This window comes from Budorcas taxicolor, chromosome 2 (genome assembly GCF_023091745.1).
Source record: "Budorcas taxicolor isolate Tak-1 chromosome 2, Takin1.1, whole genome shotgun sequence".
NCBI classification, from domain to species: Eukaryota; Metazoa; Chordata; class Mammalia; order Artiodactyla; family Bovidae; genus Budorcas; species Budorcas taxicolor.
This window is the reverse complement of record NC_068911.1, coordinates 61,573,681-61,594,625: the sequence shown is the minus strand read 5'-3', so window position 1 is coordinate 61,594,625 and position 20,945 is coordinate 61,573,681. Positions and strand designations below refer to the sequence as shown.

Below are 20,945 nucleotides of genomic sequence, written 5' to 3'. Positions count from 1 at the left end.
AATATTTCCATGGAAAGAAACAGAGAAATGAACATGAGTAAGAGGAAACAAAGACAGTTTTAACAAAGAAATATAATGGATCTGGTTCAGCTAAATTTCAAGCAGATTACAGAGGAAGACCTTGGATTTGGTGATGTAAGGGATGAAGTAAGGGGCATTTCATGACCTCGCACCATAGGTGGACTGAAGCCTTGGGTGAGGGCTCATACCTGCCCTACCTGGAACATAGTTAATAGTAAGCATAGAAAGTGGATGGGAAGAAGAACTGGATTGAGCTCTAGTTGCAACTTTCTTGGATGAAACATCTTGGTTAAGTCACTTTGGCTGTCTTATCTGAAACAGAGATCATGAAAAAGCCTTATTAATTCCTCATGTGGTTTCAAATATGTGAAGATTTTTCTAACTTCTTGGGGATGACACTTTTAGAAGACTAGGTTTGGGGAAATTTCACTAGTCACTCCTCAAAAGGGCTATATTAAGATCTCACCATTTCTGCCAAAATATTTGCCTCCTACTGTCTTGATATCCCTCAGACTCTTCCAATGGAATGGCAGTAGGTAGACTTAAGATAATTCTCCATGGATTAGAGAATATCTGTTGGGCACCAGAACTTCCATGCTGTTACATATGTATTCTTAAATCAACTTTGAAGCCTAATGGCTTTTTAAAATCAAAGCTTCTTCCAAAATCCTCCTGGGAATATGATTTTTAAAGCATCAGATTCTGACCCAAGATATTTTAAATAAGGCTCTTTGATTTGTCATATGCTTTTGAAACATGGTGTTTGCCTACCTGTTCTCTCTAGCTCCCTGGAAAGCTAGGAAGACTCTTAAATAGTTGTATCCTCAGTCTTCTCTGAATTCTACTGCTAGTGGACTCTCTGTCAGATAAACATGATGTCCACCTAAAGCATTCTCTGATCCTCACATTTGTGTTTTCTGTTGTCAAAGCCAAGAATTACAAAGCCACTCTGGAATGGAAAACATTGCTACATGACTGCTTTGTATCAGAGGACTTCTCTCACAGAAAAGTGGAAACATGCGTGACAAGATCAATCACCTTAAAAGAAAGTGAAAGCGAAAGTTGCTCAGTCGGGTCTGACTTTTTGCGACCCCATGGGCTATACATTCATGGAATTCTTCAGGCCAGAATACTGGTGTGGGTAGCTTTTCCCTTCTCCAGGGCATCTTCCCAACCCAGGGATCGAACCCAGGTCTCCCACACTGCAGGCAGATTCTTTACCAGCTGAGCCATAGGGAAGCCCAAGAATACTGGAGTGTGTAGCATACCCCTTCTCCAGGGGATCTTTGATCCAGCCCCACCTGAAAAGAAGTTAACCTGAAAGGCAAGGGGGACTGTACATGCATTTCCAAATTGCTCATATAGCCTATTTCACCATATCACAATCTGTACAATGATAGCCTTCTTCCTTCTCCATCAGCTGTCCATCTGTAGAGGTGAGTATTAGTCTTGCAACATAAAAGCAAGGTAACCTGGGAATAAGGTCAGCAGGTGAAATTTTAACAGATCACAAAAGCAGGGCAACTCCACTTTGGAAAGAGAGAACAGAGAGAAGAGAGAAAGGACAGAGAATGGATTGTAGGTCCTCCTTCAAAAGAAACAAAAATCTTCCACGGAGACATCAATGCAGAAATTCTCCCAACACTGCATGAATTCTCAACTTGATTCTCACTGGCTGATTCTATATCCTTTCAACTAACTACTCTATCCTAGAATTCCATACATGTTAATGAATACTTAAAAGCAAATACCACACAGAGAAAGGGAATGATGATATTCCACGTAAAAATGAAATCACAAACAGACCTGAATTCCAAATATACTGAGTTCTACAACAATGGCTGTACATCTGAGTAAGTCCAATGTAGTATTTAAAAAGAAAACATATTTCAACAGAACTGACAGAGCAGTGAATCATTCTACATTTAATAGACTATATTAGTATCTAGAAATGTTAACGTTTAGTTTAGCAAAGGACTGCCTCTGAGTAAAACAGAAAAACAGTTTAATTTAGATTTTATTTCATTTGGATTTATGTCAATGGGTGTGGTCACTGGTTTAAAGGAAAACCAGAAGTTTAGTTTTTTGGGATTTTTTTTGCTTGAAGAATTCTTCATCTCATAGATTTTACTTTTTTTTAAATTTAAATTTATTTATTTTAATTGGAGGCTAATTACTTTACAATATTGTATTGGTTTTGCCATACATCAACATGAATCTGCCACGGGTGTACGCGTGTTCCCCTGAACCCCCCTCCCACCTCCCTCCCCATACCATCCCTCTGGGTCATCCCAGTGCACCAGCCCCAAGCATCCTGTATCCTGCATCGAACCTGGAGTGGCAATTCGTTTCTTATATGATATTATACATGTTTCAATGCCATTCCCAAATCATCCCACCCTCTCCCTCTCCCACAGAGTCCAAAAGACTGTTCTATACATCTGTGTCTCTTTTGCTGTCTCGCATACAGGGTTATTGTTACCATCTTTCTAAATTCCATATATATAGATAGTGTTAACATTTGTCCCAGAAAGACAAATGTTAAAAGACAAATGATAAAAATATCATTTTATGGATGATGATACTTCTATCTCCCAAATTTAAAAATTGCTTTCTATAATAATTTTAAAAGACAGTCATTGACATAAAAAGGCACAACACATGAAGTTATAGCTACTAATTGGCATGCATTTATTCCCTAGGCAATGTGCTGAAGGTTTTATGTACATTAATTTGATTAATTCTTATGATACTGGAATTCCACAAGGTGGGCATTGTACTTCAAGTTAGCTAAAGACAAAGGAAGTGAGAGTGTCAGTCGCTCAGTCATGTCTGACTCATTGCGACCCCATGGACTGGAGCCCACCAGGCTCCTCTGTCCATGGGATTCTCCAGGCAAGAGTACTAGAGTGGGTAGCCATTCCCTTCTCCAGGGGATCTTCCCAAACCAGGGATCTTTTCAATCCAGGAATTGAACCCAGGTCTCTCGCATTCCAGGCAGGTTCTTTCCAGTTTGAGCCACCAGGGAAGCTCAAAGACAAGGAAACTGAGGCTTAAGAGGGTATGCGATTTGCCAAGGATCACAGAACAAAGAAGAGATGGAGCTGGAATTCAAATCCAAGCAAATTTTGTTCTTTTCTTTTCCTCTTCATTTTTTTGGTCATAATTAAAACGAATAAAAGCTACAATAAATAACCATATTTGACTTACTAGAACATAAATACTAGTTTCAAATATAAGTACTAAGCCAGACTTTGCCAACAAAGGTCCGTATAGTCAAAGCTATGATTTTTCCAGTAGTCATGTATGGATGTGAGAGCTGGACCATAAAGAAAGCTGGTCACTGAAGAACTGATGCTTTTGAACTGCGGTGTTGGAAAAGACTCTTGAGAGTCCCTTGAACTTCAAGGAGATCCAACCAGTTAATTTTAAAAAAATCAATCCTGAATATTCATTGGAAGGCCTGATGCTGAAGCTGAAGCTCCAATACTATGACCACTTTACACAAACAGCTGAGTCATTAGAAAATACTCTGATGCTGGAAAAGATTGAAGGCGGGAAGAGAAATGGACGACAGAGGATGAGATGATTGGATGGCATCACTGATGCCATGGCATGAGTTTGAGCAAGCTCTGGGAGTTGGTGATGGACAGGGAGGCCTGGAGTGCGGTAGTCCATGGGGTTGCAAAGAGTGGAATACGACTGAGCAACTAAACTGAACTAAGCCAGACGTAAGTTACATTATACTAAAAAAAAAAAAGAAAGAAAGAAAAAAAAAACAACACAGTAAAATTCACACTCTACAGGCTTATGGAGTCCTTTGAGATCTTCACCTAGAGCACTGTTTCTCAAGACTTTTTTTTTTTTCATTTTTCCCCTATTTAATGAGTTTTCTTTACAATGTTGTCTTTAATGGGGTGCTTCATGAAATTTTAATGCCACAGATATACTGCATGTCTGTTTATGTACTATATTAATACTTCATAAATATAGCACAATTTTTTTTTTTAACTTTTTTGCTTCTGAGAATGAATTTTTGCCCCTTGGCGAGCAATGAGAATGCTTAATCTAGAGGTTATATCTGTTTATCCCAAATCTTTCAACCCACTAGCTATTACTTAGCATTGGATGGGATTAGGGTTTTAAATTTTTAGCTTGAAGTTTTTCAGTGAGTTAAAATGCAAACTCATAGACTATGTTGAGCCATTTGTACCTTAATGTGAATAGAGGAACAGAAAGCCAAAATATACAATGGAGAAAAGACAATCCCTTAAACAAGTGTTGCTGGTCAACCACCTGGAAAAGAATGAAACTAGAAAACTTTCTAACACCATACACAAAAACAAACTCAAAATGGATTAAAGGTCTAAATGTAAGACCAGAAACTATAAAATTTAGAGGAAAACATAGGCAGAACACTCTCTGACATAAATAACAGCAAGATCCTCTATGACTCACCTCCCAGAGTAATGTTGAACTGAACACAAAAATAAACAAATGGGACCTAATTAAACTTAAAACCTTTTGCACAATGAAGGAAGGTGTAAAGCAAGGTGTAAAGGCAGCCTTCAGAATGGGAGAAAATAATAGCAAATGAAACAACTGACAAAGAATTAATCTCCAAAATACACAAGCAGCAGCTTAATACAAGAAAAATAAATGACCCAATCAAAGAATGGGCCAAAGAACTAAACAGACATTTCTCCAAAGAACACATACAGATGGCCAACAAACATGAAAAGATGCTCATCGTCACTCATTAACAAAGAAATGCAAATCAAAATTACAATGAGGTACCATCTCAGGCAGGTCAGAATGGCTACCTTCAAAGTCTACAAACAATAAATGCTGGAGAGGGTGTGGAGAAAAGGGAACCCTCCTACACTGTTGGTGGGAATGCAAACTAATAGAGCCACTATGGAGAACAGTGTGGAGATTCCTTAAAAAACTGGAAATAGAACTGCCATACAACTCAGTAAATTCCACTGCTGGGCATACACACTGAGAAAACCAGAATTGAAAGAGACACATGTACCTCAATGTTCATTGCAGCACTGTTTACAATAGCTAGAACATGGAGGCAACCTAGATGTCCACCGGCAGACAAATGGATAAAGAAGTTGTGGTAAATATACACAATGAAATATTACTTAGCTATAAAAAAGAACACATTTGAGTCAGTTCCAACGAGGTGGATGAAACTGAAGCCTATTATACAGAGTGAAGTAAGTCAGAAAGAGAAACACCAATGCAGTATACTAACACATATATATGGAATTTAGAAAGATGGTAATGACGACTGTATACGCAAGACAGCACAAGAGACACAGATGTAAAGAATAGACTCTTTGACTATGTGGGAAAAGGCAAGGGTGTGACGATATGAGAGAATAGCACTGAAACGTGTATATTACCATATGCAAAATGGATGACCAGTCAGGTTTGATGCATGAAGCAGGGCACTCAAAGCTGATGGCTCTGGGACAACCCAGAGGGACGGGGTAGGGAGGGTTGTGGGTGGGGGGTTCAGGATGGGGGAACACCTGTACACCCATGGCTGATTCATGTCGATGCATGGGGGAAACCTCCACCATACTGTAAAGTAATTAGCCTCCAACTAAAAAAAATTAAAAAAAAAGAAAAGAAAAGCAGAAAGCCAGTCTGATAGGGGAAAGGTGAATGTAAGGGTCCTCCCTACTGGAGCAGGGGGGTGGGGGTGGGAAGTTGGGGAGAGGAGGGGAGATAGAGAGCCTCTGGTGCCAGAGTGCCTGTGTCACCACTGAGCTTCAGTGTAGTCCTGTTGGACATGTTAACATGAAGTAAGGACCTTAAGCAGAGATGCGAGCTTCCATTCATGATGAATAAGAAATCTTAGTCATAGCCACCTTAGTGACCGTCACCTTATTGATTAATGTGTAAACATTAGGTTTCCTGCCTGACAAGAATCTTCTCTTTGGTCCCATTCAGGCCTGTTTGCATATTCCCAACTGCTACGTGTCCAGGAACAAGAAAGTTTGTGTAACGTTCCAAAGAAACCACTCGACACCATGGCTCATTTTAACCCAGGTATGAATAGAAGACAGAGATGAATTCACAAATACTTCTTTCACATGCACTGTCAAATATAACTTTTCACTCCCAGAGGCCAAAATGGTCTTAACCATTGAAGTAATTATAGCTCACAACTATAATTTAGAGTGAGTTCTGGTTGACTCTACATTCACACAGGAAAATAATTCACTCGTCTTGTTGGAACACTGCAGTAAATAACTATATAAAACCTATATAGTCAGCAACCCTAGACAGTATGGTGAATCTAAATAGAAATCAATGGTTGATAATCTAATAAGACAATAATAATTATTATCTACCATTTACTGGTTGCCAAATTAAATGCTTAAATGTTATACTCGATCTTTTATAAATACTACCGATTTAATTCTTCCAGCAATCCTATGAGATAAACATTTGTATTGTCATTTACAGAGGAAATGAGTTCAGAAAGGATGGGTGATTTTCCTTGAACTACTTACCAAGTGAGGGAAGAAGTCAAACTTCTGCCATCTGAAGCTCATGCTTTGCTACTTTAGCCACAGTGAAATTATCTCAGTGAAATGACAGAAAGATTCATGTCTGCAAACTTAATTCCAATCAAAAGGAGGAGTCTTGGGCACGTGAAGAGGTAATAAATATGCTGTATAATATGTTTTGAGATTTTGCATGTGAGAAGCTACTCATGCAGATGATTTCAAATGACGTATCATTTTTCAAAAACATAAAAGTCTTTAAGATAGGTATTGGTTAGAATTTTCTGACTTTGAGGGTCATAAAATATATATTTGTGTATGTGTTTACCCTTGCAAATGACAAACAAAATGGCAGCTATTTCACAGAAGCACAGGTACACTTCCCAGAGGCTGGGACTATTGTCCTAAATTGTCTGTATCACCCATTCCCTATTCATGGCATGGGACCTTATGATTCGAAAGAACTGGCCATGTGAAAGGATGGTCCTTGTTTAAATTTTTCAGCATACTTTACATTTTGTATTAGAGTCTCTGAAAAGACAGGATAATGAAAACTAGGAAGGCAAAAGTGGAATTGCAAAAAAACAGTCAGGCTCTAAGAAATTATTTTATGGAGGAGGATGCACAGTGATTAGGAGCCATGTTAATGAACCAGAACTCAAACTCAGGTCTCCTAATTCCTAGACCAGTAATTTTTTATAACAGTACACTGTTACCAAGTAGAATAATAAATAGGCTTGCAATTATAGCAAAAACTGACCTAAATATACATCATCAATTATAAGCTTCTCCATGCAGACTGATCTAATTAAATTATTTAAACACATGGACAACAAAGGAGAAATATAATTTATCTTTTAAACTACTAACATGATTATGCTTACTATGTACCAAATGGATAATCAAACATCCCTATATAGTGATAATATGAGTAGCTCCAAAACAAAGGCTGAAATTGTTCTCACATGTGAAGTAATGTGTGCAACTGGTCAAAGTATAACCACTGCAATAAAAGATGTTTTTGCTTAATTTCCTGGAGATTTCAGATGTTTGTTTAGCCTTTATTAACTGGAAAATTCCTCTACTCATTGTACACTTACTGACATATTCTATTAGGAAAATGTTTGTTTTCCAAAGAAATAATCCAAGCCACAAAATTCGGCCAGTATTTCACAATATTAACTTGACAATAAAGTATTTTATCAATAAAACATTTTTTAAATGTTTATGTAGCCACCAATGAAATTCTTACTAATTTAGAGGTTAGAAATTCTTACTAACTTAATTATGCTCCTCTGAGAAAGCTTCCTATATCAGATCTTTGAAAGATTTTACTAGATTTCTCTTAAACTAATGCATGCAAATGCTATATTTTAAAATATATTATATAAGATATAATTATGAACACTACTAAAGAGATACAGCAAACTAACTTTATCTTTTCAATGTTCTATTACTTAAAACTAATTCTATAGCAGAGAATCTAGGCATTTTCCATATTTTAAACATTAATAAAATAATCATGTAGAATCATCCCTTTCTAGAAGACTCATCATAGCATTTTAACAACATATGGAAGTCCAGTATATTTTTAAACCAGAAGTCATGTTAGCACTTAGTTCATGAAGACTCTGTTGTCTATAACAACTACTGATTAAACCCCCAAATGTTGTGCTTATCTTAATAGAAGGAAAAACATACAGTTACGTGAGTCACGCTGCTTCCTTAACTTAGACACACATTTACAACAGTATTCTAAATTGCCAAACCTCATCATCCCAAACCCTAGGATGACAGATAATACTAATCATGGCATTGCTCAGCATTATATGAAACCTGTACAAATCTGGAAAATTACAGCTAAAACCAAGTATACCTCCATATATATTTCCTATCACTTTCAAACAAAAACACCATTTGTAAGTCTTGTTACTTACCTAGAAGCATGTTTCTTAGCAGTAGTCAATTCAGCCAGCCTGAAAACTTTGTATAATAAAGGTATCAAGAGCTGAGAAGGATGTTAATCTGCCACAGGTTTTATTACAGTGAGAGTGGGAGCCCTCACAAACTCTTCCTTGTATCCTAAGCCTCCTGGAGTACTGGACTGACTCCACTCACTCGCTGTGGACCTTGGTTGAAACTAACAAACAATACAGAGACTGTCAGTAGATGCTGCCTCCTCAGCCCACAGAGCCAAAAAAAATTATGGAAAAGTAGGTTATTTCACTGGAGTTGGAGATATAAATTTTGAATTGATCATGCTGTTTCTTTAAAATTCTGAGTAGCATTTTCTACTAAATTAACAAATAAAACAAGTGAAACTCATGCAAACAAGCTTATAAAATCATATTTAAAAAATCTAACTACCTAATTTTCCCCCAATGCTTTTTAAAAAATTTAAAATACATTTAACTCTAAACTAAAAAGAAATCCTGCAAAATAAGCTCTGCATAATATACATGTTTTTAGGGAAGACTGTATACTAAAATTATATCACTCATCAAGAATCAGAGAATGCAGATATTTTTATTATTTGGTGTTATGAGCTTGAGCCTCCAATGAGATTTCAGTTTCACAAAGGATTGTTTGTTTGATTCCAATACAAAGATAATTATTTCTGAAATAGGTTTCTCTTGAGAGAACAAACCTTACAGTTTTGAAAGCAATAAGGATATTGCAGTGCATATTTAACAAAGGAATATCTCATTTCTTTGTATGTTTCTACTGGCTGTGAATTAACAATTTAAAAGGAGAAAAATCTATCTGACCTCAAAGGAAGAATACATAGCATGCCAACTAACACTAAAGCCGGTAAGTTGAATGTGATTTCTGAGCCTATGTATTTTGAAGTAGAAAATAAAATGATAAATCCAAATATTACATATTTTAGCAATTGTTTTTAAATTATGTGCAGCAAATATTTCTTTTTACATATTATAATGACAGTGGACAGAAATTAAAGTATGTATACCTCCCTGGGATCCAGATCCTTGAGCAGTAAAGTTTTCCTGGTATTCATTCATGTTTCTTTATTTCCCTATTAAAGATAATTTTGGGATTCAACTTTTACATGATCAGCTACTTTTATTTTTATTAAAAATAGGCTGAAAAGTTTAAGAAAAAGGAGAATCTGAGAAAGAGGTAAATGGGAAACAAATCTAGGAACAAAGAGAACAAAAGGAGAGGTGGTCAAGGATGATGATGACACAACAGACCAACATCTGGGGTTCTTCGGTGATTGTAAAATGTAGGCCTTGCATATATCAAATATATATATTTGGATGTAGTGACCTGAAGGATTATGCATATAAATTCTCATGGGATAAACCAAGTTTCAAGAGGGACAGGTGTATGCATGTGTGTATGTTTATACTAATAAACATTTTTCTATAAATGTGGAAGGAAGCCTCTCTCCCTGCCCTTGACACCCCATTCACTTTTACCTAGTGGCTGTCACGCTTGAGCGGCATCAGAATCTCCTGAAGGGCTTGTTAAAACAGATTGCTGGGCCCAAGCCCTAGAGTTTCTGATTTAGTCTGTCTAGGGTGGGGCCTGAGAATTTATATTATAGCAAATTCTCAGGCGATGCTGAAGCTTCTGGTCCTGGGACCACTTTGAGAACCACTGCTTTAACTCATTATGCTATCCTATAATCTAGCATGAAGACATTTCCAGTGTAAATTGTTTATTACTATATTACCTAGATTCTAAAGGCTTCTTCACCCGCACATTTTCACAGCTCTGAATCAGGATGTGCCTATAATTAATCACCACTTACAGAAGCTATGCAGAGGGCAGCGCCCACAACATGCATGTCAATGTCTGCATGGACTTGGTCACAGCTGTTCATATTGTCTCTTCAGTTGAGTGATATCATTTTTGAATGATATCAAATGTTGTTTGCCATTTAAAAATAATTTTTTAAACCAATGCTTTAAAAAGCACACTATGATTTTAAAAATAAGTCATTGCATACAAAGATGAATACAAACAGGTGTGGTGTGTGTACTTGTTGTTGGTGAATCAGATGTTAATTACTGGAGAAATGACAGCAACTTAAGATTTTCTTGGAAAGTAGCATTCCATTCCATTAGAGGATATAAGAATAGTAATCACTAGCAGAAGAAACTATGGTACATGTAAAGTTTTGCCTATCACAGGCCCAGAAATGCAGCTGAAGCTAGACAGAATCACCAGATCCCTCTGAACAGAAATTTAAATGTGATTTGCTGGTGTGAATAATTCACAGGTCCCTAGGGAATCTCTTTAAAGCTCTGCATCATAGTTTATTGACAGTTGCTGTTGCTGGGGGCCTACTCTTCAGACATGCACATTTCCACTCAGCCACACTCCTGTGGGACCAAGCTACGGAAGCTGATCCTCTCAGATGAGCTGAAGCATGCTCACCAAAAGAGGGAGCTGCCCTCCTTCAGCCCAGTCTCTGATACGGGGCTGTCTCCCTCTAAAAGGACCCACCAGCACTCTAAGTCAGATGCCACCACCAGCATAAGTCTCAGCAGCAACCTGAAACGAACAGCCAGCCACCCTAAAGTGGAGAATGAGGATGAGGCGCTCTCCTCCAGCACCGAGAGTATTGATAATTCATTCAGTTCCCCCATCAGACTGGCTCCTGAGCGAGAATTCATCAAGTCGCTAATGGCGATTGGCAAGCAGCTGGCCAGCTCCCCACCAAGGAGCAGAAGACACAGCGGCGGATCTCAGAGCTCTCCCTGCTCAACCACTAACTCCCTGCCCGAGTCTGGCTGCCCCCTGCCGGCTTTGACCACCACATGGTCCGCGTGCCCCACACCCAGGCTGTCGTCCTCAACTCTAAGGACAAGGCTCCCTACCTGATCTATGCAGAGGTCCTTGAATGTGAAAACTTTGACACCACTAGGGTCCCCGCCCGGTTCCCCGAGAACCGAATTGGGAGCACCCAGTCCGTAGAGAACCTGCCTGAATGCAGCATCACCCACAAGCAGCGGGCAGGCGGCTTCAGCACTGTGCCCAACTATGACAACGATGATGAGGCCTGGCTGGTGGATGACATAGGTGAGCTGCAGGTGGAGCTCCCTGAAGTGCACAGCAATAGCTGTGACAACATCTCCCAGCTCTCTGTGGACAGCATCTCCAGCCAGAAAAGCAGGGAGTCTGTGTTCATTGCAGCAGGTGACATCCAACAGCGCCTTTTGGAGCAGCTGGCTCACACCCCCACAGCCTTCAAATGAGACCCAGAAGACTCTTCTGCAGTTGCTCTCAAAGAGCCCTGGCAGGAGTAAGTGTGGTGCATTGGAGAGGGATCCCCGTATGGCCATCTCCCCAACTGGAGGCTCCCGTCAGTCATTGTCAAGTGTGGGGACGACCTTCGGCAGGAGCTGTTGGCCTTCCAGGTGTTAGAAGCAACTGCAGTCCATTTGGGAACAGGAGCGAGTACCCCTGTGGATCAAGCCATGTAAGATTCTCGTGATTTCGGCCGACAGCAGCTTGACTGAACCAGTGGTCAACGCTGTACCCATACACCAGCTGAAGAAGCAGTCACAGCTCTCCCTGCTCGATTTCTTCCTACAGGAGCGTGGCAGCTACACCACAGAGGCATTCCTCAGATCCCAGCCCAACTGTGTGCAGAGCTGAACTGGCTACTGCGCGGTCTGCTACCTGTTGCAGGTCAAGGACAGACACCATGGGAACATCCTGTTGGACGCAGAAGGCCACATCATCCACGGCGACTTTGGCTTCATCCTATCCAGCTCACTCTGAAACCTGGGCTTTGAGACATCGGCCTTTAAGCTGACCACAGAGCTTGTGGATGTGACGGGCGGCCTGGATGGTGACGTGTTCAACTGTTACAGGATGTTGATGCTGCAGGGGCTGATCGCGGCTCGGAAACACAGGGCTAAGGTGGTGCAGATCTCAGAGACCATGCAGCAAGGCTCTCAGCTTCCTTGCTTCCATGGCTCCAGGACCATCCAGCCTCAAGGAGAGTTTCCACGTGAGCATGACCGAGGAGCAGCTGCAGCTGCTGGTGGAGCAGATGCTGGACGGTGGCATGCGGTCCATCACCGCCAAACTCTATGACGGCTTCCAGTGCCTCACCAACGGCATCATGTGACACCCTCCTCCTCAGGCCCCAGCGCGATGGGGGGGCTCAGGGGACCCTCCCTGGGAAGGCCCTTGGAGAAACTCTAAGCCAGGAATGCCCACCCACACGGCCATCCACCAAGGGAAACGAAAGGCAAGACATACAAAGGCTCATGTGGTAACCGTAGAGCTTGCCAGGGCGGGTGGGGAGAGCCAGCTGCAGGGTCCAGACTGACTGAGGCTTCCTTGCCGCCACCCCAGCTGTGTCAGTATTACCACCTGATGGACTCCAGGACTCATTGCCCTCAAGGGGACAGAAGTGATAAATGCGAGGGATGCTGGGGCCTCGCTTCTCCCCACCAGGGTCCGAGAGGATCTTTCCACAGGCCATCTCTGCATGTATTCTGGGTCCCAGGAAGAAGACAGTAGGTTCTTGGTACTTAGGACTTGATCCTGTGGCTGGCCTTTGGCCGTGCTGCTGCCTGACTGTCCCCTCCCTGGGACTGAGCCCTAGCCCGAGTTCCCCTGGGTAGGTGGGCTCTGGCATAGGGTCCTGCACTTGCTGAGGTCCCCCATCCCGGAAGTGAGGAAGGGAATGATCATGGTCCCTCCAGTCTGAGGGTACTGACCTAGCCTCGGGAATTCCTTGCCCTGATCCCTTCCCCACACCCAGAGAGATAGCTCTCAATTTTTTATTTTTGTTTGAAATAAAGCCCTTAGTTATAAATTTTTTTTTCCTTTCCTAGTGATATGTAAAGCAATGATGTGAATGGACAATCTAGACTTCCATGGTGGTCCGGTAGGTAAGACTCCATGCTCCCACTGCAGGAGACACAGGTTCCATTTGCGGTTGGGGAAATTCCACATGCCAAGAGGTACTGTCAAAAAAAATTAGGAAAATCTGAGGTTTGATAAAATGTGATATTATCTGGAAATAAAGCAATCACTCTTGGGAGAAGCTATTTACAAATTAATGAATAATAAGTTGATTTAAAGCAGGTTTTTGTTGTTGTTATTAAAAATGTGGTGTGGAAAAACCTAAAGAACCACCCAGGATGTCTGCTAAAAACACATATATCTGGGACTACCAGAAATCCACTGACTCAAGTATCTTTGGTCTAAAGACTGACCATTTCACATCTAAGTAAATGGCAATTTAATAAGAATAGCAATACTGGAGGACTCTTAAATGTTTGTGGTAATAATGTATTTCTGTAAAGCCAGCAAGCTACCTCTGATTCTAAATCAATTACAATAAACCTTGGGTTACTGCCTAAATGAGTAAAGCTACGTATGGATGCCTCTGTGATAGTTTATCCCCACAGGAACTTTTAAAAACTGAAACACCAAATTGCATACATATCTCAATGGCCCTTTGTGAAGGCAGAAGAGAAAAAGCCAGAAGCAAAGGTGCGTGCTCATCTGACCAGACGCAAAGCAAGTAATGCTTGATAGGAGGGCATGATACTAAGAAGGATAAATACACAGCAGCACCACATCTCCAATAAGACTCCAACCTCTAGCCCAGGACTGAGTGGGGTCTCTATAAGCCTCCAGTGGTGTGAAGGATTTGAAAGATATGATAAAATAACCAGGATGAAACTGACCAGCTGTTAAGTTGCCAGTTGTAAAGCTGGTCACTAGTTGTAAAACTAGTCACTGTAAAGTGACCAATTGTAAAAGTAATGGAGGTGATGGAATCCCAGTTGAGCTATATCAAATTCTAAAAGATGATGCTGTGAAAGTGCTGCACTCAATACGCCATCAAATTTGGAAAACTCAGCAATGGTCTCAGGACTGGAAAAGGTCAGTTTTCATTTCAATCTCAAAAAAAAGGCAATGCCAAAGAATGTTCAAACTACTGCACAATTGCACTCATCTCACATGCTAGCAAAGTAAAGCTCAAAATTCTCCAAGTCAGGCTTCAACAGTACATGAACAGAGAACCTCCAGATGTTTAAGCTGGATTAAGAAAAGACAGAGGAGCCAGAGATCAATTTAACATCGGTTGGATCATTGAAAAAGCAAGAGAGTTCAGAAAAATGTCTATTTCTGACTTATTGATTAGGCCAAAGCCTTCATGTGGATCACAGAAAACTGTGGAAAATTCTTAAAGAGATGGGAATACCAGACCACCTTACCTGCCTCCTGAGAAATTTGTATGCAGGTCAAGAAGCAACAGTTAGAGCCGGACATGGAAGAACAGACTGGTTCCAAATTGGGAAAGGATACATCAAGGCTGTATGTTGTCACCCTGCTTATTTAACTTATATGCAGAGTATATCATGCGAAATGCCAGGCTGGATGAAGCACAAGCTGGCATTAAGATTGCCGGGAGAAATATCAACAACCTCCGATATTCAGATGACACCACCTTTATAGCAGAAAGTAAAGAGGAACTAAAGAGCCTCTTGATGGTGAAAGAGGAGAGTGAAAAAGTTGGCTTAAAACTCAACATTCAGAAAACTAAGGTCATGGTATCTGGTCCCATCACTTCATGGGAAATAGATGGGAAAACAATGGAAATGGTGAGAGACTTTATTTTGGGGGGCTCCAAAATCACTTCAGACGGTGACGATAGCCATGAAATTAGAAGACGCTTGCTCCTTGGAAGAAAAGCTAGGACAAACCTAGACAGCATATTCAAAAAGCAGAGACATTACTTTGCTGACAAAGGTCCATCTAGTCAAAGCTATGGTTTTTCCAGTAGTCATGTATGGATGTGAGAATTGGACTATAAAGAAAGCTGAGCACTGAAAAGTTGCTTTTGAACTGTGTTGTTGGAGAAGACTCTTGAGAGTCCCTTGGACAGCAAGAAGATCCAACCAGTCCATCCTAAAGGAAATCAGTCCTGAATATTCATTGGAAGGACTGATGCTGAGGCTGAAAGTCCAATATTTTGGCCACCTGATACAAAGAACTAACTCATTGGAAAAGACCCTGATGCTGGGAAAGATTTAAGACAGGAGGAGAAGGGGACAACAGAAGATGAGATGGTTGGATGGCATCACCGACTTGAGGGACATGAGTTTGAGCAAGCTCCAGGAGTTGGTGATGGACAGGGTAGCCTGTCATGCTGCAGTCCATGGAGTCACAATGAGTTGGACATGACTGAGCAACTGAACTGAACTGAATTAAAAGTTGCCCAATATCAGTGCATCTGTTTCCTTAATAAAAGAATAAAGGTATGGTTAGAGTAGATTTCTATTGTCCATCCTAGCTCTAAAACTACATAACGTTTAAAAGCATTTAAAAGGCTGTGGCTCTTTCATAGTTTTATTAGGAAAAAACCTTATAAAAGTGAATGACTGATGAATCCAAGATAAAAGACATTTGTGATGGTTTGAATTATGTCTCTTCCCAGTCCTCCATTCATATTTTGAAGATACTAATGCCCAGTTTCTCAAAATGAGATCTTATTTGGAGGCAGATTCTTTCCAGAGGTAATCAAGGTAAGATGAGGTTGCTAGGGTGGACGTTTATCCAATATGTCAGGTGTCTTTATAAAAACTGAGAAATTTGGATGCAGACCGGTACAGAGGGAGATTTTGTAGAGACACAGGGAAAAGGCATCTGTCTGCTAGCCAAGGAGAGGTGCCTGAAACAGATTCTTTCCTCTGAGCTCTCAGAAGGTAACCCGCTCTTCTGACACCTTGAATTCAGAATTCTAGCCTCCAAGACTGTGACAGGATACATTTTTGTTGTTTAAGCCATCTAGTTTGTAGTACTTTACTCACCAGACCTAGCAAAACAAATTGGCACTGTTACTAGGTCCTTGTTACTAGGTACTTAGCATGCTAAGTACATGCTAACTTTTCAGAAGTTGAGTAGTAGTTGGGGTGCTATTTTTGAAAGTTAGAACTCAGATGTTCTATATTTGTTCTTGTTTAATGTTTCTTTAATCAGGTTGGCTGTGCACTTGTCTATTTAAGTAGATTTTAAGTAGCTGCTTCGTCTTTTTTTATATATACTTGCTTTACTCTATTCCACTAATATTTGCTTCTGTCTTTATTAATGTCTGCTTCCTAACATCTTTTGACTAATTTTGATATTTTCTAGTTTTTAAGATGTATAATGCCTCATTTATTTTCAGTTTTTGTTTTTTAATATGAAATCCCATTTAGGAGTACAATTTTTAATATTTTCCCTTCCATTAACTTTTAGATAATCTATCACTTTTAGTTTAGATTTTTCTCTTCTCACTTTACCTGATGGTTAATAGGACTGAGAGATAGAAATAACATGTTATCTTTATTCTAGCTTTATTATTAATTAATTTAGCTTGGCCTTGGGCCAGTCACTCACCTTCCATGGGCTTCTGTGATATTGCCTGCGTGAGAATCAAACCAACCAAATATGATAATATTTGAGACCATAAATTGCTATACAAATTAAAGTCATTTAAGTCAATGTTTTAATTATTTTTGACCAACTCACTATTCACAAAGAAATTAGGATAACCCCGGGGATATCAGAATTGCTTAACTTTATAGTTTTAACTTCATTTCTGCTTGTTGTATTAGTAATCATCTCTCAAATTGCCTGTAAGTTTATAATTTTATGGAAAAATAGCAATAATTCACCTATTAGCTCTGTTTTATTTTTTATATGTTAGTTGATGAATTTATTTAAAGGAGAGAAATCATTTTAAAAACTCACCTCCTGAAATAATCTGTCATTATCATTTAAGAGTGGGAACAAAACGAACTAGCATTATCTAAATTTAGTTATGTGTCAAGCACTTTTTTAGGTGTTTTGCATTCAATTCTTTTAACAACCATTGCACAGATGAAGATACTAAGAAAGCATAAGCACACTGCCGAAAGTTATAAATCTTCTGATCCAGTCCTTCCCAGCTCCCTCCCTATAAAATGAGTCAATAAAGACAGCAGGGTTAAACTAAAGTTTTTATCTAACAATTTTCAGAGAATGTAAATTAGTTCTTTTTTAAGAAATTGAAAATATAAACCATAATTAAGTAAAAGTAAATGTGGTTTTAAAAAGCAATGGTCCTTTTGTTTCTCTTTGAGTCTTTTTTTTCTTCAGAAGAGACTTTTATTTTTCCTTTTTGTTTCTTTTAGGGGAGAATGAAAGTATCTGAGAGCAATCATTTACTTTGAACTACACCATTGCTTCAGAATTTTCTATCATGCTAAATATTAAGTTCATCTTAGGTATTAATTCAAGAGTTTTTATATGTAGTATCTAAAATACATGTAAAATTCTTCAGTAGCATTCATTTGTAATATTTAGTTTTTTGCTTAAAACTACCTAAAGGCATTAACTACAATTATTTCTGATGAGATTATGCTTAACCAAGGAAAAATTGTAGCCTAATCAGCTTTGCAATTTTCTACAAGTACAGCTCTCTGTAGATGAAAGATCATTACTACTAACTAGACTGGCACTTATTTGAAAAGAGTGAACATTTACAGAATTATGAGAGTTCTGAGTATCAGAATCCAGAATGTTCCCAGAAAAGAGAAATAGAGAGTAAGAAGAAATGATTAAAACTGCTATATTAATGAAGATGCTCATTACATTATATATAATCACAAACATATAGAAACAGTCTTAAAGCTCAATAGCAGAGGAATGGTTGTATTGATAGTGTGAACTATTACAAAATATATTCAGTGACACAGGAAAATGTTCACTATATAACAAGTGGGAGAAAATACGCAGAACTGGATGTACAGTAGATGTCACACATGTAAATAAAAAGGCATATTGCATATGCATGTGAACGCATATGTGCATATCTACAGGAACACATCTAGAAGAAAATACCCCCAAATATGTTAACTACTGCAGGTTTACTGAAAATTCTACTTTTTTTTTTTCTGTATTGTTACGTTTTTGTACTAAACTGAAAGAAAAAAAAAAACCTTCATCTTAAACATTATAGTGGGAGGGATTTCACTACAAAAAAGAAAATTTATATCATTTCTAAAAATAGGGAGGCAGAACTAGCTAACTTAGATAATCTCTCTTTAAAAATTTATAGTAAGTTAATGTCAAGAACTAGTTACGTTCTCAAGTTCCTTTCGGGTCTTAAGGAGCCTCCGATTCAACTGGAGTAAGGGCAAGCATAGGACTAAACACGTGCAGGAGGCTCACCTTGATCACTGTTATAGTGCAAATGCATAGTAATTGGAGTGAAATAAATAAGAGAAAAGGGAATGAGGGTAATGGTAATACAATATTTATAAGAGGCTTGAGCCATCAATTCCCAGAACTCCCCAGTGATTTAATCTCTTGGTCTGTAGTATCTGCATCCATATAGATGAGTGTCAAGAGCCTGCAGAGAGGTGATGGCAGGAATCCAGCCCATGGATAGTGTGTAAGAATCTCTTACATACATGATTTTTTCCAAAGCATTAAATCTTTTTAACTACTATAGTAGCATTGCTATTTTTACTCCAGTGTTTAACTTATATGAAAGGAATGATTTATATGCCCTTAGATAACATGGCTCTCATTGCACTATTTATTCTCTATCAATGTCAACAGAAGACTTCCATGACAAAATAGTGACATATAATAATTAACATGGTTCAGACATATCAGATCTCTGCACAACTGGACACATCAAAAGAATTATGATATCATCAATGATGCTACCAGACAGAGCGCCTGCTCCCCTCTCACATTAGACAGCAGATGTTCAAATAATACCACAGAGATTTTCTTAAGCTGTATCCTGAAATCTGTCAAGGTTTTCAACCATGGTTAAATCAGAAATGTCACAACTTTTTCTTTTTGTTAAAAAAAATTCCCTACCTCTCTAATAGGTGCCCACCCTACATAGCTTATTTTTGTGTAAAGGCAGCTTGTCCTCTTAGAGGTGGGGTTTGCCTGCTGCTGCTGCTGCTAAGTTGCTTCAGTCGTGTCTGACTCTGTGCAGCCCCATAGACGACAGCCCACCTGGCTCCGCCTTCCCTGGGATTCTCCAGGCAAGAACACTGGAGTGGGTTGCCATTTCCTTCTCCAATGCATGAAAGTGAAAAGTGAAAGTGAAGTCGCTCAGTCCTGTCCGACTCTTCGCGACCCCATGGACTTCAGCCTACCAGGTTCCTCCGTAACATGGGGTTTGCCTAGGGCAACAAAATGCTCTGTGACTGTTGAGCACATGTGAGCGATCACCAGCTGGGAACAATGAACTTTCTCTAGTGTGCCTACAGCATATATTTGGAAAGAGATGGACAAGACCATAAAACTTTGGACAAGTTGGACAATTTTGAAATGAGATGATTGTTCAGCAAACAAAAAATGTTTGGGTACATCTAACTTCAGGAGATGAAACCCAAAGGGATTTTAAGGTCTGTTCTCTGTGAACATAGGATATAAATAAATAAATATCACCAATGTGCTTTGCTCTCTTTCAAGAGTTGCTTATAGTGTTTGGAAGAAAGTGAAGTCACTCAGTGAAAGAAAGTGAGGTCACTCAGTCATGTCCGACTCTTTGCAACCCCATAGACCTTAGCCTACCAGGCTCCTCAGTCTATGGAATTTTCCAGGCAAGAGTACTGGAGTAGGTTGCCATTTCCTTCTCCAAGGGATCTTCCCAACTCAGGGACTGAACCCAGGTCTCCTACCGTCTGAGCCTCCAGAGAAGCCCTTGGAAACAAAATTGAAAACCATTTAGAACATTCTGTAAAATGTGAATTCACTGAAATCAAAATGGCCAAAATATAGTTTTAGAGACAAATGAGTATGGCTTCCCCACATCTGATCTGTTATTAGCTGTAGAAATACACTCTTCCAATGTAATTTACATATATAAACTCTAAACCATTTTAATGAGAAAAAGATAAAGGATTCTGCTTTGTCCAGGGGCTGAGTCACTTGCTTTAAAATATAAAACAGTATGGAGGTTCCTCAGATCAACTACCGTATGATCCAGTAATCTCATTCCTGAGCATATATCCAGGCAAAACTATAATTCAAAAACCTACATGCACCTCTGCGTTCAAAGCAGCACTAGGTCACAATAGCCAAGACATGGAGACAACCTAAACATCCATCAACAGATGAACTGATAAGAAGATGTGGTGCATAAATACACTGGAATACTACTCAGCAGTGAAAGAGAAAGAGATACGGCCATTTGCAGCAACATGGATGAAACTAGATATTATCACACTTAATGAGTTAAGTCAAAAAGAGAAAGACAAATATTACATCATATCTCTTACATGTGGAATCTGAAAAATGACACAAATGAATCTATCTGTGAGGCAAAAACAGACTCAAAGACACAGAAAAGAGGCTTCCCCTGGTTGTCAAAGGGGAAGGAGGATGAGAGAGGGAACGGAC

At 39.3% G+C, this 20,945-nt stretch overlaps 1 protein-coding gene and 1 pseudogene across 2 annotated transcripts in view; one reads left to right on the top strand and one right to left on the bottom strand.

Moving 5' to 3' along the window:
* Positions 1 to 20,945, bottom strand: part of ZNF385B (zinc finger protein 385B) — a 352,923-nt gene that overhangs the window by 211,283 nt on the left and 120,695 nt on the right. The window lies entirely within an intron of this gene.
* On the top strand, positions 10,854 to 12,657 carry LOC128063011 (phosphatidylinositol 4-kinase beta-like; annotated as a pseudogene).